The sequence below is a fragment of the Gymnoscopelus braueri genome (genome assembly GCF_963280865.1).
Source record: "Gymnoscopelus braueri genome assembly, chromosome: 14".
NCBI classification, from domain to species: Eukaryota; Metazoa; Chordata; class Actinopteri; order Myctophiformes; family Myctophidae; genus Gymnoscopelus; species Gymnoscopelus braueri.
In genome coordinates, this window is record NC_137619.1 from 2,334,696 (window position 1) to 2,349,413 (window position 14,718).

General features: G+C 36.2%; 1 protein-coding gene across 2 annotated transcripts in view; it reads left to right on the forward strand.

The window, feature by feature from the left end:
• LOC308100897 (uncharacterized protein) overlaps positions 1–14,718 on the forward strand; it is a 160,975-nt gene that overhangs the window by 101,633 nt on the left and 44,624 nt on the right. The gene's annotated exons all lie outside the window — the stretch shown is intronic.

Consider the following 14,718-nt stretch of genomic DNA (forward strand, 5'->3'; position numbering starts at 1 on the left):
TAATGCACTATTTGATCACACTACAGTGTCAAACAAAAGTAGCACAAATAGCAGATCTACAAGCTCAAAACACGGTGCAGCGCAACATGAAAGTAACAGTTTTGGACATAATGACGTTTCCACCTGTCAGCATCATTATATAATATCCTGCTCTGTGTTTAACACTGCAGTAATATAACAACTGTTTAGTTTATTCTGCTCTGTGTTTAACACTGCAGTAATATAACAACTGTTTAGTTTATTCTGCTCTGTATTTAACACTGCAGTAATATAACAACTGTTTAGTTTTAATACAAAAGACTTGAATGCCAAAATGTCATATTTTCTGTCCAGATCTAGTCTTAGTCTAAACTCTCTCCATCTTCTGAATTATGTGCAGACAGCCTGTCTTTAACTGGAGAATAAATCATTGAACACATTTCTCTCCTCCTAGCATGACTACACTGTCTGTCTGTCTCTTTTAGAATGTATTTAAAATGTTACTCATCACATTGAAGACTCTGGTCTAGCTCTGACATACAGTTCAGTTCAGGACCAACACAGCCTCATAACTCTGAGACACATGTAGAATCAAGAAGCTTTTATTTGTCACTAACTACAAGTACAAGCAGAAGAATGGAGCTTCCATTTGAACACTCTAAAGCACCGTTCACACTGAGCACTATAACTATAACTATAACTATAACTATAACTATAACTATAACTATAACTATACCAATAACTATAACTATATTGTATATTTGTATAGTTGGTGTGAACTCTGCCATTCACTTGACTTAAAGGTTTTTAAAACTATATTTTTATAGTTATAGTTTTTAGTGTGAACGGCCCTTTAGAGTTACAGACCTGTAAGGGTTCATTTGGTTCCATGTGTACACTCTAAGAGTTACAGACCTGTAAGGGTTCATTTGGTTCCATGTGTACACTCTAAGAGTTACAGACCTGTAAGGGTTCATTTGGTTCCATGTGTACACTCTAAGAGTTACAGACCTGTAAGGGTTCATTTGGTTCCATGTGTACACTCTAAGAGTTACAGACCTGTAAGGGTCCATTTGGTTCCATGTGTACACTCTAAGAGTTACAGACCTGTAAGGGTTCATTTGGTTCCATGTGTACACTCTAAGAGTTACAGACCTGTAAGGGTCCATTTGGTTCCATGTGTACACTCTCAGAGTTACAGACCTGTAAGGGTTCATTTAGTTCCATGTGTACACTCTCAAGAGTTACAGACCTGTAAGGGTTCATTTGGTTCCATGTGTACACTCTCAGAGTTACAGACCTGTAAGGGTTCATTTGGTTCCATGTGTACACTCTAAGAGTTACAGACCTGTAAGGGTCCATTTGGTTCCATGTGTACACTCTAAGAGTTACAGACCTGTAAGGATCCATTTGGTTCCCAACCATCAATCATTTTGGTGGGGTAGGGTTTTTGTCTGTGTCCTATGCTGTTGTTTACATGTGTATTATAACATTATTATGATTATTATGATTATAATAATTATTATTATTATTAATTTGTCTAGATGTAATACATTTGATTGGCTCAACCACATGAACCTATAGTGTCTTCAAACATTCCGAAAAATATCAGATCTACAAGCTCACAGTACGTTATGTTGTGACTCGTGAGCTTGTATCTACTTTGTTAGGTGAAGAGATTTGGTATTGAGGGATAAGAGGAGCAGAGTATAAAACAGTAGGGTTAGTATCTTATTATGTTTTTATAATATTATAAACAATATAACAATGCTCCTGTGTTGACAGACAAACCAAAGGTTGCCTTCTCTGCTGGTTTGGGTGGAGACGTTGGACCATTTAGTTCTACCACCACTCTGATCTACAAGAACGTTCACACCAACATCGGCAACGCATACGATCCATCTACAGGTAGGTGGAGATCACATTATGTTCATTAACTTTACACTATCAATTACTACCAACTAATTACACAACTTATATAACAGAATATCAGACATAAATAAATTACAGTAATCTAAATACATCTTCAACTGTGTAATTCCCATTAACATTAATAGGCAGGATGAGAGAACTTTAATATCATTGTTTTTAAAACAATGTTTAAAATGTGTCATCATGATCAATGAATGACATATTGGTTGAAACCACTGACTTCTGTCAACATGATTGATTGATTGATTGATTGATTGATTGATTAAATACATCATTAGTCACAAATGTAAACAGCACGTGGTACAGTAAGACACAGTGGTGGAAAGTAACTAAGTACATTTACTTAAGTACAATTTTGAGGTGTTTGTACTTTACTTGAGTATTTCCAATTTCCAATCCTTTTACTTCTACCCCACTACATCTCAGAGGCAAATATTGTACTTTTACTCCACTACAATTATTTGAAAACTTTAGTTACTAGTTACTTTTCAGATCTAAGTTATGATATTATGAAACATACATGAACCACTTTAGCCCTATTTTATACACAGGCTATTTGAAAATAGCAGATCTACAAGCTCACAACACGAGACGCGACGCGTTGTGAGCTTGTAAATCTGCTATTTTCAAATATTTAGTACTTTTACTTTTGGTACTTTAAGTACATTTTGATGCCAATACTTTTGTACTTTTACTCAAGTACATTTTGAAATCCGGACTTTTACTTGTAAAGGAGTACTTCTACATTGCAGTATTGGTACTTTTACTCAAGTAAAGCAATTGAGTACTTTTTCCACCACTGCATGGTTTCCATGGTGGTCCTATATGATAGGAGGGTTTACTAACACATTCACTGTGTGTTTGTGTGTGTGTGTGTGTGTGTGTGTGTGTGTGTGTGTGTGTGTGTGTGTGTGTGTGTGTGTGTGTGTGTGTGTGTGTGTGTGTGTGTGTGTGTGTGTGTGTGTGTGTGTGTGTGTGTGTGTGTGTGTGTGTGTGTGTGTACATGTGTGTTCTGTCTCAGGTATCTTCTCAGCACCATTGAAAGGAGTCTATCAGTTCAGATTTACTGCATGTAGCTATTGGGATTCAGAGACTGCGGACGTCTACATGTATGAAAATGAGCAGAGACTCATGAATAACTGGTCAAAGAATAATGGTAACAGTAATCTATACGTGTCTAATGGAATGATCCTAGAGCTGGAGCAGGGAGACAGAGTTACCATGCGTTTACAGGGTGGTTCCTACAGGCTCTATGGCTCCTCATTCAACCACAACACATTCAGTGGTGTTCTGCTCTATTCTATGTAACACTGGGACTGATACCATTACTTTAAAGTATTGGTTCTCAAAGTGGGGTCTGGGGACCCCCAGGGGTCCTGGGGAAGGGGGGGGTTCCAGGGGGTCTCCAGCAATATTTGTTGATATAATGTCACAACCATTTTAAACTTTTATCCATATTTTATACGTTGGCTATTCAAAAATAGCAGATATACAAGCTCATACATCTACTACTTTTTTTAAAAAACTTTTTTACATTTTGTAAAAATCTTGAAAGTATTCTAAGATTTTGAATAATTTTTAATTGGTTAAAACACAAATCTTCTCCTCTGGGGGTCCCTGGCACAAACGCATTTTCAGATGGGGGTCCACGACCAAATACATATTAATTTAGGGGTCCTTGACTTGAAAAAGAAAGTGTGAGAACCAGTGCTTTAAAGAGCTCCCATAATGTTCATATTCAGCCTCTCAATAAACTCATATTAAAACTTAAACACTGTTGTCAGTGTCTATTTTATGTGTTTCTGATTATTTTATATATAATACATCTAGAACAGGGGTCTTCAACAGGGGGTCCGGGACCCCTAGGGGGTCCTCAGAGCTACTACAGGGGGTCCGCCAAATCTTTGTGTGATATTTCCTTTTTTTTTACCTTAACCACTCTGAACCCTAGCATCCCCTTTTCTGAGGAGAACTTTAGCCAAAAATAGCAGATCTACAAGCTCTCAACGCCTCGCGCTGCGAGGCGTTGAGAGCTTGTAGATCTGCTATTTTTGGCAAAGAGGCTATAGGTGTAGAGGGAAAAAAGGGCAGACTAAGTTAAAAAAAAATGAAAATAATCTGAAACACAATTTTATACAATATAGAGTAGGGGGTCCCTGCTTCATCTCTCTCTCAGCTAGGGGGTCCTTGGCCTGAAAAGGTTGAAGACCCCTGATCTAGAAGACCAATGATGATGTGTTTTATCCATATATGGAACCTGCAGTATTATGAGAAAAATACATTCCTGTGCATCACAGAATATTAATATGTGAATCATTGAAGGATCATAACGTTGACTCATTCAGTTGATCCATTTATTTTCTCATAGACATAATATCTGGGTCATTTATCTCATAGACATAATATCTGGGTCATTTATCTCATAGACATAATGTCTGGGTCATTTATCTCATAGACATAATATCTGGGTCATTTATCTCATAGACATAATGTCTGGGTCATTTATCTCATAGACATAATATCTGGGTCATTTATCTCATAGACATAATGTCTGGGTCATTTATCTCATAGACATAATATCTGGGTCATTTATCTCATAGACATAATATCTGGGTCATTTATCTCATAGACATAATGTCTGGGTCATTTATCTCATAGACATAATATCTGGGTCATTTATCTCATAGACATAATATCTGGGTCATTTATCTCATAGACATAATATCTGGGTCATTTATCTCATAGACATAATGTCTGGGTCATTTATCTCATAGACATAATATCTGGGTAATTTATCTCATAGACATAATATCTGGGTCATTTATCTCATAGACATAATGTCTGGGTCATTTATCTCATAGACATAATATCTGGGTCATTTATCTCATAGACATAATATCTGGGTCATTTATCTCATAGACATAATATCTGGGTCATTTATCTCATAGACATAATATTTGGGTCATATATCTCATAGACATAATATCTGGGTCATTTATCTCATAGACATAATATCTGGGTCATATATCTCATAGACATAATATCTGGGTCATTTATCTCATAGACATAATATTTGGGTCATATGTCTCATAGACATAATATCTGGGTCATTTATCTCATAGACATAATGTCTGGGTCATTTATCTCAGACATAATGTCTGGGTCATTTATCTCATAGACATAATATCTGGGTCATATATCTCATAGATATAATATCTGGGTCATTTATCTCATAGACATAATATTTGGATCATATGTCTCATAGACATAATATCTGGGTCATTTATCTCATAGACATAATATCTGGGTCATTTATCTCATAGACATAATGTCTGGGTCATTTATCTCATAGACATAATATCTGGGTCATTTATCTCATAGACATAATGTCTGGGTCGTTTATCTATTATCTATTTATTTTAGAATTTTCCATACCTGTTATTTATTTTATTTTTATTTTGTATTTATTTTGGGGTGAGGGGACAATTTGAAGATAAAATAAAAAATATTTAAAATAATACAAACAACCAAACAGAAAACCAGCAAGGATTAAAAAAAAGGTGATATTTTGGCCTACATAATTATGTTCTGGAAACAGTGCTGCCCTAAATGCAGTGTTATTACCACTAGGGGGCACTAGACTTCAACTAAAGAGGGACTGTTGTCTTTGCCTCTAAACCAGGGGTCTTCAAGGTTTTTCAGCCCAAGGAGAGAGAGATGAAGCAGGGACCCCCACTACATTTACAATTGTGTTGCAGATTAAACTGTGTCATAGATTTCATAGATAGCTTCATTGATGCAACTTTGATGATGCAGAGCGTCACTGTCTATATTTCCACACTCACTCCAGAGGGCCACAGCACATATACTGTCGGGCAGACATCTCTTATCTCCGTATTTTAACTTCTTTTCGTAAATTAATGCCGTACTTCACCATTCTATGTCAGACAAAAGTAGCAAAAATAACAGATCTACAAGCTGAAAACGCGACGTGCTTTGAGCTTGTAGATGTGGAATCCTGAAAAGTAAAATTTCAATTTAATTTCAAATGCATTTAGTTATGTTAACTGTATGAACTTAAATACAATTACATTGGACATAAACAAGACAATAGTATTTTAATACTAGTCATTAAGCAACTAATATAGACTGAAGTAATTAAAGCGGGTCGTGTTTGCATGTTTGGAATGGTAACAGCTGAAATCAATAATATATCAGTTTTCCGATATTAACCTTTTATTAAAAGACCTTACTGGTCCTCGGACCTCACTGGTCCCCGGACCTCACGTTGAGAACCAGCGCGCTGAACCACACCTGACTATACATAATCATTATGACATCATAACGTATATTATAACGTTGTGACATCATAACGTAACATTATAACGTTGTGACATCATAACGTATATTATAACGTTGTGACATCATAACGTAACATTATAACGTTGTGACATCATAACGTATATTATAACGTTGTGACATCATAACGTAACATTATAATGTTGTGACATCATAACGTAACATTATAACGTTGTGACATCATAACGTAACATTATAACGTTGTGACATCATAACGTAACATTATAACGTTGTGACATCATAACGTAACATTATAACGTTGTGACATCATAACGTAACATTATAACGTTGTGACATCATAACGTAACATTATAACGTTGTGACATCATAACGTAACATCAGGGGGTCTTCAGAAAAAATAATCATTTTAACCACTTTATCCATATTTTATACGTTGGCTATTCATAAATAGCAGATATACAAGCGTCACTTCGTGCCGCACTGCAAGCTTGTAGATCTGCTATTTTTTAACATTTTGTAAAAATCTTTAAAGTATTTAAACATTTTGAATAATTTTGATTTTTTTAAAAACATAAATCTTCTCTTCTGGGGGTCCCTGGCTTAAAATATTTTCAGATGGGGGTCCACAACCACATACATATTAATGTAGGGGTCCTTGACTTGTAAAAGTGTGAGAACCAGTGTTTTAAAGAGCTCCCATAATGTTCATATTCAGCCTCTCAATAAACTCATATTAAGACATAATATTAGACATAATATCTGGGTCATTTATCTCATAGACATAATATCTGGGTCATTTATCTCATAGACATAATGTCTGGGTCATTTATCTCATAGACATAATATCTGGGTCATTTATCTCATAGACATAATGTCTGGGTCATTTATCTCATGGACATAATATCTGGGTCATTTATCTCATAGACATAATGTCTGGGTCATTTATCTCATAGACATAATATCTGGGTCATTTATCTCATAGACATAATATCTGGGTCATTTATCTCATAGACATAATGTCTGGGTCATTTATCTCATAGACATAATATCTGGGTCATTTATCTCATAGACATGATATCTGGGTCATTTATCTCATAGACATAATATCTGGGTCATTTATCTCATAGACATAATGTCTGGGTCATTTATCTCATAGACATAATATCTGGGTAATTTATCTCATAGACATAATATCTGGGTCATTTATCTCATAGACATAATGTCTGGGTCATTTATCTCATAGACATAATATCTGGGTCATTTATCTCATAGACATAATATCTGGGTCATTTATCTCATAGACATAATATCTGGGTCATTTATCTCATAGACATAATATTTGGGTCATATATCTCATAGACATAATATCTGGGTCATTTATCTCATAGACATAATATCTGGGTCATATATCTCATAGACATAATATCTGGGTCATTTATCTCATAGACATAATATTTGGGTCATATGTCTCATAGACATAATATCTGGGTCATTTATCTCATAGACATAATGTCTGGGTCATTTATCTCATAGACATAATGTCTGGGTCATTTATCTCATAGACATAATATCTGGGTCATATATCTCATAGATATAATATCTGGGTCATTTATCTCATAGACATAATATTTGGATCATATGTCTCATAGACATAATATCTGGGTCATTTATCTCATAGACATAATATCTGGGTCATTTATCTCATAGACATAATGTCTGGGTCATTTATCTCATAGACATAATATCTGGGTCATTTATCTCATAGACATAATGTCTGGGTCGTTTATCTATTATCTATTTATTTTAGAATTTTCCATACCTGTTATTTATTTTATTTTTATTTTGTATTTATTTTGGGGTGAGGGGACAATTTGAAGATAAAATAAAAAATATTTAAAATAATACAAACAACCAAACAGAAAACCAGCAAGGATTAAAAAAAAGGTGATATTTTGGCCTACATAATTATGTTCTGGAAACAGTGCTGCCCTAAATGCAGTGTTATTACCACTAGGGGGCACTAGACTTCAACTAAAGAGGGACTGTTGTCTTTGCCTCTAAACCAGGGGTCTTCAAGGTTTTTCAGCCCAAGGAGAGAGAGATGAAGCAGGGACCCCCACTACATTTACAATTGTGTTGCAGATTAAACTGTGTCATAGATTTCATAGATAGCTTCATTGACTATCATCAGTGTTTTGTAAATTCAGTTTTTATTGTTAATTCAGGACATTTAACCACTTAAACCTTCAATACTTAGTACTTGATTTGCTCCTTTTCCCCCTATATCAAACCTCTTTGCTGAAAATAGCAGATCTACAAGCTCATAACGGCGTTGTGAGCTTGTAGATCTGCTATTTTCGGCTGACGTTCCCCTCAGAAAATGAATTCTAGGGTTCAAGTGGTTAATGTAAAAAAAAAGGTTCCAATCTCACAACGACTTGGCGGCCCCCCTGTAGTAACTCTGAGGACCCTCTAGGGGTCCCGGACCCCCTGTTGAAGACCCCTGCTCTAAACATTTTTATGCATGAAGTTATAATATTACTTATTAGTATTTTATTGTACTTTTCATACTGCCTTGTGTCTGACTAAAGTGGTGCTAAAGCACTATAAGTGCTTCTTTGGCTCATAATCATGTAGAGGAACCTCTTTTGGTGCTACAGTATAGAGCATCGCAGTTCCCGCCCACTTCCTGGTTTTTCCTGGTGCCGGAAGGAAAAACTCAATGCATTTTTCCCATTGACATTTCCAAAAATATTTATATCAATTAATTTAAGCCTAGAATCAAGCCATCCAGGGTCCTGGTGAATCATGACCATAAAACGTTTTTTTCTGTGATTTTTTTTATTTTATATTTAATTATATGATATACTATAATTAATAAATACCCTTTGTTTTGCCGTTTTCAAAAAAAAATAATCACAGAATCAAACGTTTTATGGTCATGATTCACCAGGACCCTGGATGGCTTGATTCTAGGCTTAAATTAATTGATATAAATATTTTTGGAAATGTCAATGGGAAAATGCATTGAGTATTTTGCGGTGGAACCCGGAAGGGGCGGGAACTGCGATGCTCTATAGCACTTATTTTATAGGTTTATCAACCTCTGGTCCTGGACCCACCAGGGGACCAAATGGACCCTTATGGGTCTGTAACTCTGAGAGTGTACAAAAATACTCAGTGTTCATTTAACTCTGACAGTGTACAAATAGAACCAAATGGACCTGTAAGGGTCCATTTGGTTCTATTTGTACACTCTCAAATAGAACCAAATGGACCTGTAAGGGTCCATTTGGTTCTATTTGTACACTCTCAGAGTTACAGACCTGTAAGGGTCCATTTGGTTCTATTTGTACACTCTCAGAGTTACAGACCTGTAAGGGTCCATTTGGTTCTATTTGTAGACTGTCAGAGTTACAGACCTGTAAGGGTCCATTTGGTTCCATTTGCACACTCTCAGAGTTACAGACCTGTAAGGGTCCATTTGGTTCTATTTGTAGACTGTCAGAGTTACAGACCTGTAAGGGTCCATTTGGTTCTATTTGTACACTGTCAGAGTTACAGACCTGTAAGGGTCCATTTGGTTCTATTTGTACACTGTCAGAGTTACAGACCTGTAAGGGTCCATTTGGTTCTATTTGTACACTGTCAGAGTTACAGACCTGTAAGGGTCCATTTGGTTCCTAACTATAAACCTGGGGACCCCTGCTTGGATCCCCCTCAAGGATCCCTTGTGTGTGTGTGTGTGTGTGTGTGTGTGTGTGTGTGTGTGTGTGTGTGTGTGTGTGTGTGTGTGTGTGTGTGTGTGTGTGTGTGTGTGTGTGTGTGTGTGTGTGTGTGTGTGTGTGTGTGTGTGTGTGTGTGTGTGTGTGTGTGTGTGTGTGTGTGTGTGTGCGTGCGTGCGTGCGTGCGTGCGTGCGTGAGTGTGATATCTGCATGATGTTCAGTGTTGCCAGATTTTGTGAGAGAAACAAGCAACCAGGCCCAAAAGAAGCCACTAGGACGTGGTTCCGCAGCAAAATGACTTAATATAGCATCACTATCTGTTGAACCACTTTAACCCTATATACCATACATTGTCTATTTGAAAATAGCCGAGCTACAAGTTCACAACGTGCCGCTATGCGACACATTGAGAGCTTGTAACTTGATCTGCTATTTTGAACAAATCTTGAAACCTTTTAACTACACATTTCCAGATGGGGGTCCGTGGAAAATTAAATTAATCTGGCATGTCTTAAATTAAGCCTGACATGTAAATGTTTGAGAACCACTGGTTTAAACAACATTTAGGAAGCATGACCAAATAAGCAACAAGACTTTAGAACAGGGGTGAATGATGCAACTTTGATGATGCAGAGCGTCACTGTCTATATTTCCACACTCACTCCAGAGGGCCACAGCACATATACTGTCGGGCAGACATCTCTTATCTCCGTATTTTAACTTCTTTTCGTAAATTAATGCCGTACTTCACCATTCTATGTCAGACAAAAGTAGCAAAAATAACAGATCTACAAGCTGAAAACGCGACGCGCTTTGAGCTTGTAGATGTGGAATCCTGAAAAGTAAAATTTCAATTTAATTTCAAATGCATTTAGTTATGTTAACTGTATGAACTTAAATACAATTACATTGGACATAAACAAGACAATAGTATTTTAATACTAGTCATTAAGCAACTAATATAGACTGAAGTAATTAAAGCGGGTCGTGTTTGCATGTTTGGAATGGTAACAGCTGAAATCAATAATATATCAGTTTTCCGATATTAACCTTTTATTAAAAGACCTTACTGGTCCTCGGACCTCACTGGTCCCCGGACCTCACGTTGAGAACCAGCGCGCTGAACCACACCTGACTATACATAATCATTATGACATCATAACGTATATTATAACGTTGTGACATCATAACGTAACATTATAACGTTGTGACATCATAACGTATATTATAACGTTGTGACATCATAACGTAACATTATAACGTTGTGACATCATAACGTATATTATAACGTTGTGACATCATAACGTAACATTATAATGTTGTGACATCATAACGTAACATTATAACGTTGTGACATCATAACGTAACATTATAACGTTGTGACATCATAACGTAACATTATAACGTTGTGACATCATAACGTAACATTATAACGTTGTGACATCATAACGTAACATTATAACGTTGTGACATCATAACGTAACATTATAACGTTGTGACATCATAACGTAACATCAGGGGGTCTTCAGAAAAAATAATCATTTTAACCACTTTATCCATATTTTATACGTTGGCTATTCATAAATAGCAGATATACAAGCGTCACTTCGTGCCGCACTGCAAGCTTGTAGATCTGCTATTTTTTAACATTTTGTAAAAATCTTTAAAGTATTTAAACATTTTGAATAATTTTGATTTTTTTAAAAACATAAATCTTCTCTTCTGGGGGTCCCTGGCTTAAAATATTTTCAGATGGGGGTCCACAAACACATACATATTAATGTAGGGGTCCTTGACTTGTAAAAGTGTGAGAACCAGTGTTTTAAAGAGCTCCCATAATGTTCATATTCAGCCTCTCAATAAACTCATATTAAAACTTAAACACTGTTGTCAGCGTCTATTTGATGTTTTTCTGATTATTTTTAATAGAATACATCCTGTGGTCTGCAGGAGCTATATTATTTTTATGGAGCTACTGTGTAGAATACTAATTCAATAGAATCAGAATAACCATATAACAGTGATTCTTATACTTTATTCATTTATTTATAATTGAATATGCATTGGACCTCCTTTTGTTTAATTTCTGGGATCTAATCTACTCTTTATTTATGTCAGTCTGAGAGTGATCCAAATTAACCCTTTAAGGGTCTTTAAGGGTCCATTTGGATCCATTTGTACACTCTCACATTTACAGACCTGTTAGAGTCCATTTGGATCCCTGGTGGTCCCCGGACCAGATGTTTAGAAACCAGTGGTGGAAAAAGTACTCAAATGTTTTACTTAGGTAAAAGCATCAATACTGCTATGTAGAAATACTCTGTTACGTAAGTAAAAGTCCGGAATTCAAAATGTACTTGAGTAAAAGTACAAAAGTATTGGCATCAAAATGTGCTTAAAGTACCGAAAGTAGAAAGTATACTCATTATGCAGAATGTCCCATTTCACAAGTTTTCAAAAGTAAAAAATGTAGGAAAATATTTTGCAAATAGCAGATCTACAAGCTCACATTGCGTCACATCGCAACACATTGTGAGCTTGTAGATCTGCTATTTTCAAATGGCCGAAATGTATTTAGGGCTGACGTGGTTAATGTATGTTTTGTAATAATAATCTAAATCTACAAAGTAACTAAAGTTGTCAAATAATTGTATTGGAGTAAAAGTACAATATTTGCATCTGAGATGTAGTGGAGTATAAGTAAAACTACTGAAAATTGTAAATACCTAAAATGTTTACTTAAGTACAGTCAGCCATGAGTAAATCAATATTTTTTGAATAAGAAAATTAGCTGCTTTTCTTTTTCTTTTAAAGGTTTATGATTAAATGAGTGCAATAAATGAGAGAGGAATTTGTCTTTTATGTCAGCGATGCTGTGAGCGTTTTGAACCACTTGATGGTGGTATTGTTAAAGTTTTGTTAAGACCTGAGTCAAATAAGGACCCCCTACATCAGTGGGTCTCAAACCTTTTCATGTCAAAGACCCCCAAATTAACACTTATTAGCCCGCGGACCCCCATTTCAAAAGATATGCCAGGGACCCCCATAAGAGAAGATTTTTTACGGCTCTAGCAGTGATTCTCAACCATTTTAATTTCAAGGACCCCCAGTGTGACATGCATTAGGGCTACGGACATTGGCATTTCTATCACTTGGACCGCAATTTATATTGTAAAATCTATGTCAATTTAACTCTGAGAGTGTACAAATGGAACCAAATGGACCCGTTATGGCTGAAGTGGTTTGTAATAATAATCAAAATCTACAAAGTAACTAGTAACTAAAGTTTTCAAATAATTGTAGTGGAGTAAAAGTGCAATATTTGCCTCCGAGATGTAGTGGAGTAGAAGTAAAAGTACTGAAAATTGGAAATACTACTGTAAGGTAAAAAAAAGTACCTAAAAATTGTACTTAAGTACAGTACTTCAGTAAATGTACTTAGTTACTTTACACCACTGGCCTTTGGCATGTTCCCTTTTGTCAGTTTTCCCCCTTATTACCAGGAGCATCTGGGCTTTACAAACAGACAAGAGCACGCCAGTCCTGAGCTTTTTGAGTATTTACAAAGTATCACATTCACCACAAAAAAACTAAACATACATTTAAAGGTAATATACAGTATGTTGTCATAACTATGACATTTTAAAGGAAAACTGCAGATTTTTATGCTAAATCTCATTGTACCGATGCGAGGAAAACAGCAACATAGGACCTTATCACCTAGCCTGGTAAACCCTCCCTCCGGAAATCTCATTTCCATTTGATTTCAGGAGTGAGTCTGGCCTGATCCGCCTTTCTGTAATATTGGCTGTGCTGGAGTTGGGCGGGAGTAATACCGTTGACTGACAACCCCTTCAGCCAATGATAATTTTTCCCCTTCAGCCAATCAGCAGTTCACCAGTCTAATGTGACGCAACGAGACTTTTGAGACGATCCATGCCCAAAATGGGTTGCCTTATTCGGATAGATGGGTGTCACTGCCCGCCCCTACCGGTTCTCTACATTTTTATTTTTAAATAGGCTTTGTCATGATTAATTGACCACATATATGAAGTTAAACAACTAAATTCTATCCAAACGATATCTTATAAGTAAATTCCGTGCCTCAAAATAGAAGTTAGAGAGCTTTTTGAAGTAAAAAAATTGCGGAGAAAATAGCGCACAAGAAAAAGATGGCTGCCGTTCGTGTTTTGGGCTCACTCGAACTCGCCACCTGATTGGCCAACGTAAGCTGTCAATCACAGAACAATGAGCGACGACGCTGATAGGCGCGGCCGTTTGGCATACACAGCCAATATTGCAGAGAGGCGGTTCATGCCAGACTCACTCCAGGAATCAAATAGAAATGAGATTTCCGGAGGGAGGGTTTACCAGACTACTTATCACCACCCCTTATGCCTAAACATTGGAGGCATTTCTTACTATTTTGAGAAATATTTCAAAATAGCCGATCTACAAGCTCACAACTCGTCGATATGAATCGGCTATTTTGACACATTTTTTAATGTTTTTAAAAATGGTAAAAAAAAGAAAATCCTAAAAAGTTTACGTATAAGGAGTAAAAAAAAATATATATATAGAAAATGTCTTTTCTGTGCATTTCTCCAGGAAATGTTGACAAAACGCTGACATAAACATGTCAGCGTTTAACATGGATGACGTAAAACAAATAGAGACGTAGGACCAGTGGTTCTCAAACGTATTCATTCTCAAGGACCCCCCACATTGACACGTATTAGCCCGCGGCCCCCCGTTTGAAAA